Genomic DNA, 18,773 nt, shown 5'->3' on the forward strand with positions numbered 1-18,773 from the left:
GGAATTAGAAAATACATAAACAAAGAAACAAAATGGAGTCAGGTGACAACAGTGTTCTGAGGAGAGCAAGATGAGAGGTGTGTCAGAGCAACCTGAAGGGGAAGGGCCCTGCTTTGGACAGGGCAAGTTTTCTTTCTCAACATCAGCACAACTGAACTTCTGAGCCTGAACAGTCCTTAGGGTGGGAGCTGACCTGGGCATGAAAGGATGTAGACAACACCTGCCATTTTAACAACCAAAAGTGTCTCTAAACAAAATCACAGGCCCTTAGGCCTGCTCCTGAGGGCCCTAGAAAGAGGTGTTCAAGAAGGCAGGGGCTGGCCTGGGATGCCAGGAGGTGCAGATAGGGACCAAACTCCAAGCTGGCCCCAGCGTGTCCAGGCACAATCTAGAGGGGATCATCCAATTACTAGTATCCAACAGGATCTCAAAATTACTCTTCTGTTTCTGAGCTGGAAAGGGGACTGATGTATTCTTTGAGCAACTCCAGTGGGTACAACAGGATCCTCTCTGCTGCCTTGATATCTTTTTCCAGATTTTCCTGAAGCCGCTGGCAAAGCAACCAAACCAGAAGAACCAGTAACACCAGGCACAGAGCCCCCAGGGCAACCACAGCCAGCCACATAAGCCATAGGCATTCCATGGGGGCCTGAACCTCCAGGTCACTGAGGGGCCCACTATCACAGCCACAAGATACCCCTCAACAGCCAGCCATGTCCCTTACTCCTCTGAAAAGCAGTTGTAGGCCCCAGCATGGTGATATTGGGCAGTCATCACCACCAGGGCTTGGAGATGGGCATCATAGTGGATGGAGCCTGGCTCGTCTGCAGGTGGGTCCTGGCCCTCAAAGATCCAGCGGGCATAGGCCAACTTGGAGGAGAGGGACAGGGAAGTACCAAGTCTGTGCCCACTACCATTGTGATGTTTTTCAGCATTCACCTGACTGTAGCAACAGAGAGAGAAGGTAGCAGAGTCAGTGCAAGAGACCAAGGGCCAGGGAGGTGTGATGTGGAAAATACACCTAAGGACCACAGCCCATCTGGAGTGGAGGGGAACACAAAAAAAGCTCACCTTTCTTAGTGCCATGAAGGTCACAAAAGCATATGGTATCTGAGATCCCCATGTTCTGAACAAGTAGAGATCTGGCAGAGGAAAGGGGTATCAGAAGCGTGGTTCCAACCACCATATCCACACACCTTCCTGGTCTCAGCCCTTGCAGAACCCAGCTCACCCAGAGTAGCTGGCCACAGACAAACAGTGACTAGTGTTGATGCTCCAGTCAGAGTAGGAGTCCCACACAAGGACACACTCTGCACAGATGTGGTACTTCAAAGAGTCTGCCAGGGGCAGCTGGTCCAACTGAGAGCAGGAGCCAGCAAAGAGCAGCTTCTGTGGGAGAAGAGGAGTGAGAGGGTTGGTAGGGCCACATGCATCCCAGGGCTGCTCAGACCCCAAGGAGCACAAGCAGGACAGGTGTCCACATGAAGAAGAGGCAGAAGACAGCACTGCAAAGGAAGGTGCAAGTCTCAAGAAAACAGGGAGGCTATACACACAGAAGGCATGAAACATTTTCCTCCAGTGCCCTTGGCTCTCACAATAGCACCAGCACAGCATAAGGTGTTCTCTGTTTGAATGGTAACTGCCAATCTGAGTGTTTACACAACCCCATATTCTTTCTGCTATTACTCCATGTTCTGGGAAACAATTGTAAGTGATAATAGCTGCAAAAGGCAAACAAATCATCATCCAGAGGATGCTGCAAATGTGTATGAGGGTTAAGGAAAAAGACAACACTTCAGGGGACATGGTGGGGAATCAGCGGGTCAGGCCCAGAGCACCACTGGGGACTAGGCAGAAACCAAAGCTGGGAGGGCACCAAAAATATGTCAAAGCTGGGGAAGTCTGGCGAGTATGGAGAGGATAAGAGAGGAGGCTGTAAGCAGAGTCCTGGACCCACATAGAGGTGTCTAAAAAAAAACATGAGTTTTCTCCAGGACTAATTCTGGGAATGCAGCCCTGCAGGGACCAGGGAATACATAATGCTCCTGTGGAGTGCCAATCCTGACAGCACACACCCTGACTTCCCAGGCTTGCCCTGAGCTGACTTAGGTGTGCTGAACTGGCCAACCATGCCAACCTGATTTGGGGATGGTGGAGTGGGTGCAATGGCAGTGCATGGAGTCTAATTAGCTACCTTGCTTGGTGACAGCACAAGGCTTTCCACAGTTTCCTTATCAAACACTTGCAGTTCCTCAATCAGGTGGACCCCAGGCCTCAGGATCACAGCCTTGAGCAGCCAGCCATCTCCTGGAAAAGTCTGGAGAAGGGAGTGTCAATGACAGGGAATGAGGCTCTTGGGTGTCTCCCAGCCCCAGACACACCCAAGAGCTTACCTACCTGTGCCAAAGAACAGCAGTGTATAGGTGGCATTGTCAAATCCTGTAAATTGGTCAGCCACCAGGTGGGTGAAGTTGGTGTTTTCATGAGCAGGGGCTGGCCCCATGAAGGCTCTACCTGCTTGTCCATCAGTGTGTGCTTCTTGATAAAGATGAGGGTTCTGTCAACCAGCTCCAGAGAACTGGTGTGACCATGGTGATGGTGCCATTTGTTGATGCACTTGTGGGGGTAGGGGTATGGACAGGGGAGCTATCAGCTGGTAGGAGGCCACTGGAACTGACAGGAAATACTTCCTGCCCAAAGGACTCACTGAACCAGGCTGGGGGCTGGGTACTGGGTCAGTGTATTGACCCCACTTCTGCACTTCCTCAAACAACCCAGGGTTGGTTTCTGCCTAGTCCCCAGTGGTGCTCTGGGCCTGACCTGCTGATTCCCCACCATGTCCCCCTCCTTGTAGGGACCTTGGAACACCCACTGGATCTCTTCCAACTGGTACTCACAGATTGAGGAAAGGTCCACATTACCCCTGTTGCAATGAGAGAGGGATCTCAAGGGTCAGGTCTGATGCCCACCTTAACATCTCACCCCAGCTCCAGAGACTGCAGGAATGTAGGGATCAGCAGAAAATGCTCATGGGCAGAAGAATATACCAGCAGGCAGATCTAAGGTGCCACCAGGCAAGGCCTTGCCTTCTTTCCCCAGGGGCCTTTAAAAGGGGCAAGTACTCAGTGTTCCAGACACTGACCACTTGGATGTCCCTATAGGACAGCATGGTTCAGGCCCTTCCACCCACATATTGCCCTTGACCTGAAGACCTGCTCATCCCCACCCCAGCATTCCTGGCCAACTCACCATCACATATGAAATACACCAAAGAAGGTGGTCTTGTGCCAGGAGGCACCCTGCAGGGTGTGCATAGCCTGTAGCTGGTTGAAATAGAGCTGCTGGTAGGGCACTGAGCACCCCAGCCGTGACTTCAGGAATGTGGTCCACTTCTTCTGCAGTGTGCGTGCACCGGCAATGTCACTCTGGCAGATATCAAGGGGATGCAGTGGGTCAGCCGCTGCCCAGCCCACAGGGTTCCCAGGGCTCATGCTGGGGGCTCAATACCTTTTAGACATGGGCAACTTGGGCCAGCAGCTGCTTGGTACAGCAGTCGTATTCCACCACCCTCTCACTGAAGAAGTACACCTTGTAGTCATCCCCTGTGATGCTCCCCACACTCTCAGGGACATAGGCAGAGGCAATGAAGTGGGGCCCTGCAGCAAGGCAAGGAGGTTCAGTCATGAGGTGACAAGGACCTCACAGGTTTCCCACCCTGGGCTTCCCCAGTCCTTCTCCCTGCTCACTGTTGAGCCATAAGGCCTCGTACTCTGCCTTCATGGGGTGATAGGGCCCCATGTTCTGGAGGATGACAGGCTGGGTGCCCAGGAAGTTATTGAGGGTGGCTGAGTACAACTCACCATCTGTGGGAAATGGAAGGATAGTCAGGCCATAAACAAGGTGTAGACACCCCAGAGTGTGTCAAGTTCCAAGGGACTCACCCAAACCAGGCACAGCCACTCACCTACAAGAAGGCCAGTGTGCCCTTAGCTGGGTCATAGGGACAATTCCCCTTCCCGTCATCAAAATCTTCATGCTCCAAAGTGAAGGTGAGCATGTTCTAGAGGCAGAGGGAGCCAGTCAGGAGGATGAGCATGAGGGCAGGACCCCATACTGGAGGCCAGGGTGGCAGGCAGCCAGGGTGGGGCAGCACTCACAATGTAGGTGCACTTGGGCTAAAAGACGTAGGTATCACAGACATACAGATGGGAGATGTTGTAAGGCTGCAGGAAGCAGAAGCAGTTGAAACACTCCATCTTGGGGATAAAGGGATCAGTCAGTGAGACCCCTAGGTGAGGGCCACTAGTGCCGAGGCTAAAGAGAGGTCTGCCCTCAAATGACAGTACTCCAGGGAAGAGTGCCCTGTGAGGCCCAGGAGGCCAGCAGTGCCTGAGCATCCACATGGTTGCTCTTCCCTTTCTCAGAACACTCGATCTTCTTCTCAGCTGGTGCCTCCCAGAAGATCTAGTGCACAAGGAATATGGTAATGTCATAAGTAGATGCAGAGAAGGATGATACCCTGTGGGAAACCTTGATCCTCATCCTCTGGAAGCTTCTTTCAGTAGAGGACAGAAGCCCCTAGCCACCAGCAAGGAGCCCTGGCACTTGTCTTCCAAGTCACTCAGGAGGCTGAGGCAGAAGTATTACAAATTGAAGGCCAGCCCTTGCAACGTAGTAAGAACTTGTATGTAAATAAAGTTTGAAAAGGGAATGGGAATGCAGCTCATAGAGTGTCCCTGTGTTTAAGCTCAAGTACATGGGTATGTTTGGGGGGAGTCCCATAGTACTTCATCATGGCATAATCCAGTAAGTGCCATAGAAGGGAAGAGAGAGTTGCTGATCCTGATGGGGGTTGGGAAGGCCTGGGGGCACACTATTTGATGAGATACCATGTGGTTTAATTGGGTCAAATGGTGGTTGCATTCCAAGCTTTCTGAGGAATCTCCATATTGCTTTCCAGAGTGGCTCTACCCATCCAAATTGATTTATTCTAAGCAATTGTCTTCCCATGTCTTTTAAGTTTAGAGGCAAGGAGTTCTTTTTCCAAGGATGTCATGCCACTTTTTAAATTATTGTTGAAACTCTAAATATGTGTAGCTTTTCATCCACCCTTCCCACACACAAGTAAATGAATATCACAGTATCTCACTGGATCTCCAGTGCCCATACGTGTTTGCAGCTGATGGCAGGGTTGAAGTTTTGTGGCAGAGATCAGACAGCACAGGCTCAGAATGTTTCTCTCCTCCTTATTTCCCATCCTTTTATCATTGGAGATGGAGCCCAGCAGCCTGCTTGAATCCTTAGGTAGTGTGACCCTAGAATATTGGTGGCATTATTTCTACTCTCCATTAGGCACCAATAGCAAAAAAGCAAATTGGGAGCACACTTATAGCATCTGCTGTAAGTATGAAGTTTGTTTGCATCTGTTGGGCTGCAGTGATGAGATAAATCCTCTTTGTTAATATGTGACTTGCAACTTGAAGCCTCCCCAGTCTCTGAATTATAAAGCAGGTTGCTCTGTGGGCAGCCTTTCAGCCAGAGAACACATGGAACAGAGCAAGGGATAATCCTGGGAATGCAAAGAGCAAACTGGAATTTTTTTTCCTTTCCCTTTTGGTGGTGACTTTAGGTAATGGCTTTGTCAAAACCTGGCTGATTCCATAAAGCCTTGCAAGTAAGGGCTGCTAGAAATGAGAGCACACCGAAGTATGTCATCAAAAGAAGAACAAGGGGCTGCTCTTGTAACATGCACTCTAGTACCTTGATCCCTCTCCTAAAAACTATAGTTCCAAGTCAGGCGTGGTTGTGCATACCTGTAATCCTAGTGACTCTAAAGGCTGAGGCAGGAGGATTGCAAGTTCAAAGCCAGCCTCAGCAAAAGCAAGGCCCTAAGCAACTCAGTGAGACCCTGTTACTAAATAAAATATGAAAAGGGCTGGGGATGTGGGTCAGTGGTTCAGTGTCCCTGGGTTCAATCCCCTGTAAAGGGGGGGGATTTTTTGTGTATGCTAATTATATAGAATAGTGGGTTTTGTTGTGGTATATTTGAAACTGCATATACCATAACTGTAGTATAGACAAAGGGGTCAGAGGGAGAGTTGAAGTGATGCAAGGGGAGGGTACCCTGAATGAAATATATCAATCAGAGTATCATGAATCCTATAAAGAAAGAAACTTTCAAGCCTGCCACAGAACTAAGACTCTGTCTACCACCAACAGATGGAGCTGGGGGTGGGGGGCTTATGTCATGTCCCTTTGGCTTGGAAACAAATATTTGTAAACACTTTTTAAGAACCTAACATAAATTGAGACTGAAATAGAAGACAGGAACTTATTATACATGATCATGACCTGTTGGCATATTACTTAAGATTTATTGATTCCCTTCTTCTATAATTCCATAGTCATAAAGAGAATTGGAATCATTTTGTTAAAAGCTAGAATGCTAGGTAGTGCTTGTCCTGGAGAAAATGTACCAGAAGTTTGTGCCTCAAAGAAGTGGAATGGAGTTACAGCTACAAACCTGTTTTCTCTGATATCCATTTCTAGGAAATTGTTTTCACAATATCTGAGCATCTCTTAATTAATTGGTAAAATGAATTTCTGGGCAGAATTGTACTGTGGTCTGATAAGCCAGAAAATCCCCTCTTATTCACCCGTCACAAACACTCTGCTTAGCATTTTTACAAGGATTCTCCCCTCTTCAAAGATGAAGAATGATTGTTGTTTTTATTTTATCAATCCACATATTTAAACAAGTTTTTTTCTGTTTTGTTTTATACCTGAAATTGAACCCAAGGACAGTTAACCACTGAGCTATATCCCCATCCCCTTTTCTATTTATTTAGAGACAGGATCTCACTAAGTTGCTGAGGCTGGCTTTGAACTTGCAATCCACTTACCTCAGCCTTCAGAGCTGCTGAGATTACAGGGGTGCACCACTGCACCCAGCTAAATGTAACTTTTTAATTCCACTTCTACACATGGGTGTATAAAGTCAATGTGACCTCAACTGATGTACCCTGCAGATTAGCCCCTGGTAAACACAAACAAGATTGGTGACTTTTTAAGCAAATGGTTAGACATGTCATCACTTTTCAGTTTATCCATGGTTAGCATATACAGTTTCAGCAAGAATCTTGCAGTTTCTGATGTAAGTTCTTGCCATAAATTTTTATTGGGGGGGGCAGGGATAGGAGCTGGGATTTTCACACCAAAGCCTGCTGTCTGTTGTGTGGATAATTCTCAGTTTTTTTCTTTGCATTTGACTGTGCAGATGACATAAAAACATTTTGTGAATTGGAAAGTATGATCACATTCCCCCTCAGGTTTCATTGAGGCACAGATTCCTAGTGAATCTAGTATATGCCTGCACATTTTTGGGGAGGTGAAGTACTTTTGCTCTGAAGGATGCTGCAGCCACTTTTCAAGTGGGAAAAAAGTTATCTCTAATACATGTGAAATTTTTCACTACCTAAGAGGAAGGGAGTTGGAAAACAGCTTTTTTTCTTTTTCTTTCTTTCTTTCTTTCTTTCTTTATTTTTTTTTTGGTACCTGGGATTGAACTCAGTGGCACTCAACTACTGAGCCACATCCCAGCCCCGTCCCTTTTTTATTTTATTTAGAGACAGGTTTTCCCTGACTTCCTTAGTGCCTTGCTAAGTTATTGAGGCTGGCTTTGAACTTGCCAACTTCCTGCCTCAGCCTCCTGAGCTGCTGGGATTACAGGCATGCCCAGCTAGGAAGCAGTTTTAAGTCACAGAGACATTTTATGTGCATATTTGTGTGAGTTAGAGTCTTACTAGAGACATTTTTTAAAATAGTTTTTAAGGTAGAGATGAACTCAATATCATTATCTGGTTTATGTATTTTTATGTGGTGCTGAGCATTGAACCCAGTGCCTCACTTGTGCTAGGCAAGCACTCTACCACTGAGCCACAATGCCAGCCCACAATATAATGTATTGAAGCTCAGATTTTCCTCCTGTCATGTGGAGTATTACCAACATACTTCACAGGGTTGCAAAGAGGAGTTAGAAAAAGTGCTTAGAAGAATATATTCTCTATAATCCTTAGATATTGTGATTAATGTATCATGCACAATTTCAAGTAGCTTACATCATAAGACACAGCTAAAAAGGGTGAAATGAATATTCCCCAGTGTAGAAAGTGGTAGAAAAAGCAATTTGACACATTCTGGAGTCCTGATACATTTTTACTCTGGAGTCCTGATACATTCTTACTCAGATCGTGAATGGGGTTCTGTGTGCCCCTCCTATGATCCATGATGGTTTTGCTAGGTTTGTATATAGTAGGAGTACAGGTAGAGCAGCAGATGATACAGCCTCAGGGCCAGGCTGTATTTATCCACATTATCTGGGAAAAGACCTGAGGTTCCTGGGGGAGGAAACAAACAGTAGCTGATAAAGTTTGGTGGTACTAAGCATGATTCCAGAGAAAGCAATGCTCCCCAGCTAGCTGGTGACAGATTCCTGCTTGCTCTTCCTTTAAGCTAAGAGATGAGCAGAGGTTGATGGGCAGGGAGTGGGCGTGAGTTTGATTCTTCCTCATGGCTTTATCTTTGTGAAATATGTTAGGGAGATTGTTATTTGGACCTTCAGGATATTTCTGTACCCCATAATGAGCGAGTCTGTGCTAGACAGATTGATAGCACTCCATAAATAGAGATGGCCCCCACCTTATGATGGGTTGACTTAAAATATTTCAACTTTACAGTGATGTGAGACCAGATCTTGGCAACCACTCTGTTTTTTTTTTTTTTCACTTTGAGTTCAATATTCAGTGAATTCCATGAGCCTTACAACACTGTGTTATAAATTGAGCTCTGTGCTGGGCACAGGGGTGCAGGCCTGCACCTGTAATCCCAGCAGTTTGGGAGGCTGAAGCAGGAATATCACAAGTTCGAGTTCAGCTTTAGCAATATGGCGAGGCCCTAAGCAACTCAGCGCAACTCTGTCTCTAAATAAAATACAAAATAGGGATGAGATGTGCCTCAGTGGTTGAGCGCCCCTGAGTTCAATCTCCAGTACCCCCTCGCAACAAAAAGAGGTATGGCATCAGTGATTTTGCTCTGCAGCAGACTCACACCACTGGAGTTTGTTTAAGGCAAGCTAGGCTGAGATTTGATATTTGGTGGGTTAAGTGTATTGAATGCATTTTAATACAATGTTTTTAACTTCCTGTGGGCATCCTTTTATTGTAGATTGAAGAGCACGAGTATTGGTTAGTGGGTTGAGGATTAGGGGACAACCTCTAAAAGTTTATGTCATCTATAGAAAAGCAAAGAATTGACATAAACTAGTCTGTGTTAGTTACATATTAAAATTCTTGATGTGCCATATGCTGATAAACGTATAACAAATTATTGCTGTAATGACTGATAACACTCAGTTTGGAATTGGGTAGACATGTTAGCATATGACTCTTTGGACCCAGTACAAACTTATAAACTCACACAACTAATTAATAACCCTTGTGTGATGGGTACTGTGCTAAGTGGTTTAGGCATATTTGTTCATTTAAACATCACTGTAACTTTTTTTTTTTTTTGGGGGGGGGTACCAGGGATTGAACCCTGGGGAACTTAACTATAGAGCCATGTCCCCAGCTCTTTTTTTTTTATAACCACAGATGCACTTCCACAGCTCTTTTTTATATTTTATTTAAAGACAGGGTTTTGCTAAGTAAGTTGCTTAGGGCCTTGCTAAGTTGCTGAGCTGGTTTGAACTTGCAGTCTTCCTGCCTAAGCCTCCAGAGCTGCTGGGATTACTGGTGTGTCACCATGCCTGGCATAGAACCTCTTTTGAAAGGAGAAAACTGAAGTTCATAGAGTTCAGGAAGCTAGCCCAAGGTTACATGAGCTGTTAGTGAGAGAATTTCCATGGGAACCCACACAGCCTGGCTTCAGGGTTCATGCTGTGGACTCAAAACTATACTGTCACCTCTCAGCAAAATTTCAACATTGCTAATCTGAAGTTTCCTTAAGTTAGAAAAAGTCACACAAGAGCACAGTCTAAATCAGAGCTAAATTTGCCTAATCCTCTTGCTCTGTCCCATTTGGAAGCAGGTGCAGCTGTAGGTCGGAGAAATAGGTTCCTCACTCCCTTTGAGTGTCCAGAATTACCCCTTGAAAGCCACACACTCCTCCTGGCTGTGTCTTCTCTCCCACAGGCATCCCTCTTTCCCCAGACTGTGCCAAGCATACATCACTCTCTTCATACAGGAGTCTACAAGAGCCTCCAAAAGCATATTTAAGTGTTACCTTATGGCTAATTTTCTCCCTGGAATCAGCCACTGTGGAATTCTGAGGAACCAAACACTTGCCTTTATCACATTGTTTACACTATATAAGCCATTTTATTTTATTTTATTCTTGTACCAGGGATTGAACCCAATGATATTTAACAACTGAGCCACGTCCCCAGCCCTTTTCTTGTATTTCATTTTGAGATAGGGACTCACTGAGTTGCCTAAAGCCTCACTATATTGCTGATACTAGCCTTGAAGTTGACATCTTCCTCCCTCAGCCCCCTGAGCTGCTGGAATTACAGGTATGCACCACCACCCCTAGCACATTCCCAGCCCCCTCCATCACTCAGACACTCATACTCCACCCCAACTGTACACTTTTGAGTTATTTTTCAAGTTACCCCCTAGGGCCCTCTTCTTAATAGGAGTGCTCCTTTTGTCACCAAATAATGTAGATCAGTGCCTTTAAAATGAAAATGTCTTAATTTGAAGATTATTTTTCCCTTTGGTCATTCTAGGCAAAGAAATGGCATTTCTTCTCACTGTGAACCATCAGGACGCTGCAATGTAGGACACATTCTTTGTTGATATTTTGTTCTCTCAGTGGGATCATTGTAGATATTTCTGCTACATCAATCTGGGTTGTGTTATCCATCTGGCATACACTACAGAGGATGGACATGGTCAGGAAGAAAAGGGCAGTGGTGTCCAGGGATTATCTCTACCTAATGGTGGACCGTTATAGTGGCCTGAAGCAAAGGGTAGAACTATTGCACCTCTGAAGGGTGCACAGCTGCCTACAGATTCACCTGTGATAGTTTCTTACCCTGAAGTGTACAGGGTAGACCAGGCACAGTGGTGCAAGCCTGTCATCCCAGCATCTCAGGAGGCTGAAGCAGGAGGATCACAAGTTCAAAGCCAACCTCAGAAACTTAGTGAGGTGCCAAGCATACCAGTGAGACCCTGTCTCTAAAAAAAACACAAAATAGTGCTGAGGATGTGGCTCAGTGGTCAAGTGCCCCTGAGTTCAATCCCGGGTTACCCTGGTCCCTCCAAAAAAAAAAAAAAAAAAAAAAAAGAGCTGCTGGAAAGGATTTGACATCTTTCTCACTCTGGGTAACGTGACTGTCATGTCAGTATTTTAGCCTCACATCAGTGATGCCCAGGCAGCTTTATCTATTGATGGTCATCTCGCATGCCCCCAATTGTAGCCTGTCTTATGTCTTTTGCATAACTCAGTCCTGCACCATCAATGCTGCTTGATGTTGATAGTGACCATAAAATAATAAGAAGGTGGGGCATGATCTAGGTGGGTACATGCACACTTGGTGGCTAAAAGTTTTTATGGCTCTGTGTGTATTCATAAAGGACCATGAAAGTGTCAAGAGCATTGATTTTTGAGGTTACAAATTAAATCTGGTGGGTAGGAAAATTTGCACAGATAGAAACTATTAATAATGAGGATTGAATGTCTCTCTCCCTGTGTGTGCAGCTGGAAAGAGGAATCACTTTTGTGATGCAGTGAAAAATCCCTCACCTACCAATTTATAATACTTTAACTTTGGCTAAATCTCCAATTTCTCTTATCCTTCTGTAAAATGGAATGATACCATAGGGATTTATGAGCATTAAATAATTTGATGACCTTAGAACAGTAGGTAGTTGATACATATGTGTGTCCCCTGCATAGATAGTATTATTTTGGTGGATGTGGGTGGTGGTGATGGTGACGTGAGTCTTGGAGACATTAAGCATCAACCTCAGCATCGTAATATTGAAAGGAATAATGTTTCTGGGTATTCTGGTTTATTTTCCACTCAGTACATACTATAATAACTATTTGGAAGACTATTGTGAGCATTCAATAAAATATCCTGCTGGATAGATTTTGGTCATCTTTGAATCCCAATACAATTGGGAGCAGTTTCACAGTCATGGAACAGTATAGATATTGCTTATCATTTTCCTTCTGATTATAAGTATCACCTAGGATATGTAATTTTTTTTTCAGTATTGAGGGTGGAACCCAGGGCCTTGCATATGCTAGGCAAGTGCTCTACCACTGAGATGTATCCACAGCCTATTCTGATTCTCCTTCTTCTTCTTATTATTATTATTTTGAGACAGGGTCTTCCCAAGTTGTTGAGGCTGGCCTGAAATGTGTCACCCTATTGCCTCAGCCTCTCAAGATGCTAAGATTATAGGTATGTGCCACTGTGACCAGCAAGAAACACAAGTTATTTTTTTGTACCAGGAAATGAACCCAGGGGGCATTTTATCCACTGATCTACATCTCCAGCCTTTTTATATATTTTATTTAGAGACAGGGTATTGCTAAATTGCTTAGGGTCTCACTAAGTTGATGAGGCTGGCTTCAAACTTTCAATCCTCCTCCCTCAGACTCCCAAACTTCTGGGAATACAGGTGTAAACCACTGTGCCTGTCAGGATATAGAAATTTCCATGGATGTTATCTTTCCATGAGAATTTTAAAATTCCTCACTACTTGGCATATTATAGTTCTTGTTAATAGTGATTATCAATATTTTGTCTTATGACAGTCATTTATGATAGAGTTGATTTGTCTGTGGGGATACACATGGCAATGTTTTGCTTGTCACAATTATGCAGAGGTGCTACTACCATCAAGTGAGTAGATAACAGGGACACTGCTAAACCTCCTGCAATGCACACGCCATGTCTTACAGCTGGGACAGCCCAGAATATCAATAGTGCCAGGGCTGAAGCACTCTGCACTAACTGAAAGCTCCTTGGAAGCAGCACTGTGTCCTACTCCCTGTCCTGAGCCCTGGCATGGATCCCTATCAGATCTACCTTGGGTCCTCAGGTACCTCCTGAGTTACATAGTCTACAAACATTTAGCCCCTGGGTTTAGCATTTCTGCAGATTAACTTTGTGACTTCTAGATTTCAGGATTCATCCACAGCCATTTTTAATATTTTATTCAGGACAGGGTCTCACTGAATTTGTTAGGGCCTCGATAAGTTCCTGAGGCTGGCCTTGAACTCATGATCCTCCTGCCTCAGCCTCTTAGAGGCTGGTATGACAGGTGTGTGCCACCATGCCCATCTCTCTTCTGTTTTTATTTTACATTTTTGATGACAGAGATTTAACACAAGGCCTTGGACATACACATATAGCATACACTATAAATATAATTTTATCCTCTTAAAAATATTAATCTCATAATATCACAGACATTAGGAAAAAGATTTCTCCTATTCATATTTAAAGCTTGAAAAACATTAAGTGCACTGTATAACAGAAAGAAAGTTTCAACAGGGTGTTTTTAAGCGTTTAAATTTTTTTCTTTCTATAATGTATATTGTGGGAAGGGACACTTCAACAATTGCTTTCTGGTCACACATAAAACAATTCTACCTGTCTTCTATGAGGGGAACTATGTTGTATCAAAGGATTTCTTGCAACATTTATAAGGACATTTCTTTCCCGAAGAATTCTTGCCAAGTATTTCCTGTGGGACAATAAAAACAGTTATCAATTGTTAGGTTTATTTGTTAAGAAACTAATTATGATGAAATGATGAAGATAGTTGTGTCTTAAGTGTAGTTTTAAACTGATTTTTTTTTTTTTGGTAACAGGCATTGAACCCAGGGGCACTTAGGCACTGAACCACATATTCAGCCCATTTTTTACTTTTTATTTGGATACACGGTCTTTCTAAGTTGCTCAGAGCCTCAATAAGTTGCTGAACATTGCTTTGAACTTGCAATAGTCATGCCTCACGCCAGAGTTATTGCAATTGCAGACATGAACCAGTGTGGCTGACTGAAATTAATTTTGATGAATCCTGGGGTCTTTTGGAGATCAGAAAGCTAATATATCTTGCCTAGTAAGTCTCTCCATGAACCCTGAGAAAATTCTCATAATTCTATCGGCACAATACTCTTTGTTTTAAGATAGCTTTAGAAAATTGAACATCAATGTTTATTCTTTTTTTTAAAGAGAGAGAGAGAGAGAGAGAGAGAGAGAGAGAATTTTCTAATATTTATTTTTTATTTTTAAGTGGACATAACATCTTTATTTGTATGTGGTGCTAAGAATTGAACCCGGGCCGCATGCTTAAGCACGCTACCGCTTGAGCCACATCTCCAGCCCTCAATGTTTATTCTTAAATTGCAGTTTTCACAAATGTACTGGGTGAAACAACACAAGTAAAATATCTACTAATTTTCATAAAGATCCTGAGTTATATTAAAATGCTATATCCACTTTCTCAATAATTAGAAAAAAATGGAGTAAGATGGAATATATTGGTTTTTTTTTTTTTTTTTTTTTAGAGAGAGGGTCTCACTGAGTTTCTTAGCACCTCGCTTTTGCTGAGGCTGGCTTTGAATTTGTGATCCTCCTGTCTCAGCCTCCCAAGCTGCTGGGATTACAGGTATGCACCACCATACCCAGACAGAATATACTGTTTTAAATGAGTTTTAAAACTTCATTTTTTCTTGTTAATGTAAGCACATGAATCAAAGAGAACAGTAGTGTCATGGGAATAACAAGTCTGTAGTTGCATTAAACAAATTTTACATTTTAGCAAATTTTTCACTGTAGTCAAATTTCTTTAACTATTCCAAAAATGTTAGACTACAATGAATTTTGCTGATAGGTGATGAGCCAAGTTTCAGGGTCTTGGTGATATTATGTGTGTTTGCCTCCAATTCCTTTCTGGAAAACATCTGATAAGAATTTAACTTTTAACCAAATAGAAGTATCTATAAAAATGACTCATTTATTTTTCTTGGTCCTATCCAATTTTTTTTTCTTGAGGAATTTTAAAATTTTGAATATAAATGTTTATCTTGACTATTTTAGTTAATGTTCTAACAATTGATATTTTTTTCTCCTCACTTCTCTAATTTATCAGAAATTGTTTCATACTGCTTATGGCTATTTTCCCCAGGTTGGTAAAATTTCATATATTTGTGGAGCATATTCATCACAGTGTAGTAAGTGAAATAACTTGATATTTTTATTTCTTTCAAGAATGTATTCTCATCAAACCCTAGAATATTCAGTGGAGCAGGGAATAAATTATTTATCACTATCCAATAATAAGGGAAGGTATAAAAACTATAAAAATGAAAATTTACTTTTTTAAGAAGGAATGGAAATTTTTTGGAGAGAGAAAAGGTAAAAAATTTTCTTAATGATTATAATAAATGAATGATTATTATTTAAAATAAAATCAGGTTATGCTTTTGAATAACATTTCAGAAGACTCCTCAACTTATGCCACTCCCATTTTGGGGCGTAATACTTTTAATTATGTAATTATACAATTTTACTATTCAGTATTTTGTATAAAACCAGTAATAATATACCATATTTTCAAATCAAGAATATGTATCAATCTACATATATATGCACAATTTACAGGCCATTGTAAAGCTATCTTCAAAATACTTTCAAGATAATCAACATTCAATCAGTTCTGTCAGCTTTAAAAGTATGATAAGAAACATTTAAACAACAGCAACAAAAAAAATCAAAACAATGATCAAAGACTGATTAACCATTTATTTTTTAAAACTAATAATCTGTTCATGATTGCAGATTATTAGTCTGCAAATTATTAATATAATACTGCATTACTCTTCTATGACAGTTCTTCCATGTGATAAGGAGGTAACTTCCTTCAGAGTATGGGCAAATTGTTCCATGTTTTAAACACACCCCATAGTAATTGCACGTAGAGATATTGTTCATTCAAATTAAGAAGAAATGGAAGAGCAGCAGTGAGCTTCACTAGAACATTTTAGTTGACAAGAACTATTCATTAATTTTTTTTTGGGGGGGGGGTCGGGGGAAGTTTGGTAATCATTACTTTTTAAATGCTATAAAAATAAGAAAAAGAAAAGAAGCATGTGGTTCCTTCTAGAAAACACCAAAAGTGTGCACTGCTCATCTGTCATGGATGGCAATTCAATAAAAGCAAAGACTCAAGGTACTCTTGGCACAAGGCTTCCAGAAAATTTACAGTCTGTGTTGCCTGCATGTCTGCTTCAAGCCCCCAAAGTAGACAATAGGACTTCATGGGAACACTGGGAATGCTTCTGAGACTAGTCTGCACAAAAGCTAAGTGGAAAACAACCCTTAGTAAGCAGTAGCAAGGTGAGTTTGGGGCAAATGGGGAAGTTGAAAGGCTCAAGCTTATAACTGGAAAATTCTACAGAAAATTAAAGCCACCACTCAGCACAGGCAAGGGTGCCTGTGAATGAAGCATGGCTTACCATCAACCCTCTCTGTTGTTGAGAACAGTGTTCTAGTGTCTTTTATACACCATGATTTTCTCTATGCTAGAGGAGCATACTTTTTAGACACTCAGCTCTGGGACTCTTCCTGATGGTTGATGATTTGAGTGAAGTGCACCTATGAATATTTATTTCTAATTTTAATCCTAGTGGAAGTGCTTTTGGTGTATATTTTAAGGTATTTCAGGCCCATAAGTTAGCAGAATCACTCTACCTGAAATGTACTCCTTCATTTTCTATAGAAGGAAGGTCTCTACCTGGACTCCAAGTTACAATCCTTGAAGATTTGTGTATTTTGTGGTTTCCTGTTGGATGGAGTTTGCACTTATTTGTTGAAGAAGGAACTTTCCATGTGTTAGACCCAGAAATTTTCTGGTTCATACACATGTTCCCAGTAAGCTTAATCTTGTTGCTATGAAATTCTTTTGATGTAATAGCACTAGTCATCTGGGAATCTGAAGGAATGTGCCTTCAACAAATCCAAAGTGTCTTCTGACTGATTTAGTCAACTACTTACATACAGTGATTATGACAGTGATTTTAGCTGGAAAGTTGAGGAGCCAACCCAAAAAAGCAACTTAGAGAAAAGCCCTGTGGTTACCAAAAGTTTTGACCAAGTCCCCAGATGGCTGTGCACTATGAGGGGCCAGAATATGGCATGAGCCGAGGTGTAAAGAACATCTACTCATTCTGCTACAGGACATAACCATCTGCTGCAGGTGGGCATATGGATTGGCATCCACTGAGATTAGTTATGGAGGACTTGGCCTTTACAAGTTTCACCCTGAGTCACAGCAGTTAAGTCCTGGGCACAGCTCAAGTGTTTCGTATTTTCTCAGCATGAAACAGCACATGGAATGGTCCTCCTTCCACCAAGCTCTTAGCTTTTTTTTGCCTCAGGGACAAGAATACACTGCTTTCCTTGATCTAGTCCCCAGGTTTAAGAAACTGGCAAGATCCTGCCCGCTCAGAGTCTACTGCAGAAAGAATTGCCCATAAAGATATGGCCATCTGACTTGTGCCTTAGTTCCCATTCATGTCATGTTTCAATCCAAGGACAATTTATCCTGTCTTGCTACAACTTTGAAAAAAGGCAGCTCTGTGCATTCAGTCTTCCTCACACATTCACCTTATCTTTGAAGAAAAGCATTGCCTGCTATCCCCCCTCCCCCCCTCCCCTCCCTTCTTCTCTCTCTACCCCCTAGATAGTAGATGATAGGAAAGGCAGCAGAATACAACAGACACTAGTATGGCAATATGTAAATCAATGGATGTGTAACTGATGTGATTCTGCAATCTGTATACGGGGTAAAAATGGGAGTTCATATCCCACTTGAATCAAATTATGAAATAAGATATATCAAGAACTATGTAATGTTTTGAACAACCAACAATAAAAAAAAGAAAAGAAAAGCATTGCCTGGTGTTGCCTTCCAAAAGGACCTCTGTCCAGGATTCAGACTAGGAGAGGACAGCATGGTTACGATGGATGGATAGTGTTCACTTCTTAGGGAAGTAACCAATGTGGTTACAAAATATTCTTTAATTACAAAAACCAGGTTTTTTTTAGCAGCATATGAATAATTTCTCTGACAATTGTGCATCACACACCTGGCTGTGTTCCAGGAAGGTTAAGAAAGAAGGCACTCAACAATTAAGTGCTGTCACTGCCAACAACTGTAGCTCAAAATTAACGACTTTCACTGAAATGTCTTCAGTGTGATTACACAGAATTAATAATCCAAATTGGTACAGGGAGACCATGAAAACTATTGATATTATTTCTTTTTAAAGCCACCATATGTGGGATTGCTCTTTGCAGAGGTAAAGCCCAACAGTGAGTGTGTATGTGTGAGTGTGTATGTGTGAGTGTGTGTGTGTGTGTGTGTGTGTGTTTGTTCATACATGGAAGAAAACAAAATTTTAATTTTACTGACTGGGATACCCAGTAATGAATAGCCTTCTGATACTTTGGTCCCTAAGTAATATCAAAAAGGAAGTTCCTTGGCACAAGGCTTCCAGAAAATTTATATTCTGTGTGGCCGGCATGTCTGCATCAAGCCCCCAAAGCAGACAATAGGGCTACATGAGAACACTGGGAATGCCACTGAGACTAGTATGCACAAAAACTAAGTGGAAAACAACCCGGAGTAAGCAGTACCAATCATCTTCCAACTTAGAAAACAGTTCTGCCTCCTAAGTTTTCTATAGTA

General features: G+C 42.6%; 1 pseudogene; it reads right to left on the bottom strand.

Moving 5' to 3' along the window:
• Positions 1 to 302: 302 nt before the first annotated feature.
• The window catches only part of LOC143640078 (semaphorin-4C-like), a 61,358-nt pseudogene continuing 42,887 nt past the window's right edge, over positions 303 to 18,773 (bottom strand).

The sequence above is a fragment of the Callospermophilus lateralis genome, unplaced genomic scaffold (genome assembly GCF_048772815.1).
Source record: "Callospermophilus lateralis isolate mCalLat2 unplaced genomic scaffold, mCalLat2.hap1 Scaffold_112, whole genome shotgun sequence".
In the NCBI taxonomy this organism is placed as follows: Eukaryota; Metazoa; Chordata; class Mammalia; order Rodentia; family Sciuridae; genus Callospermophilus; species Callospermophilus lateralis.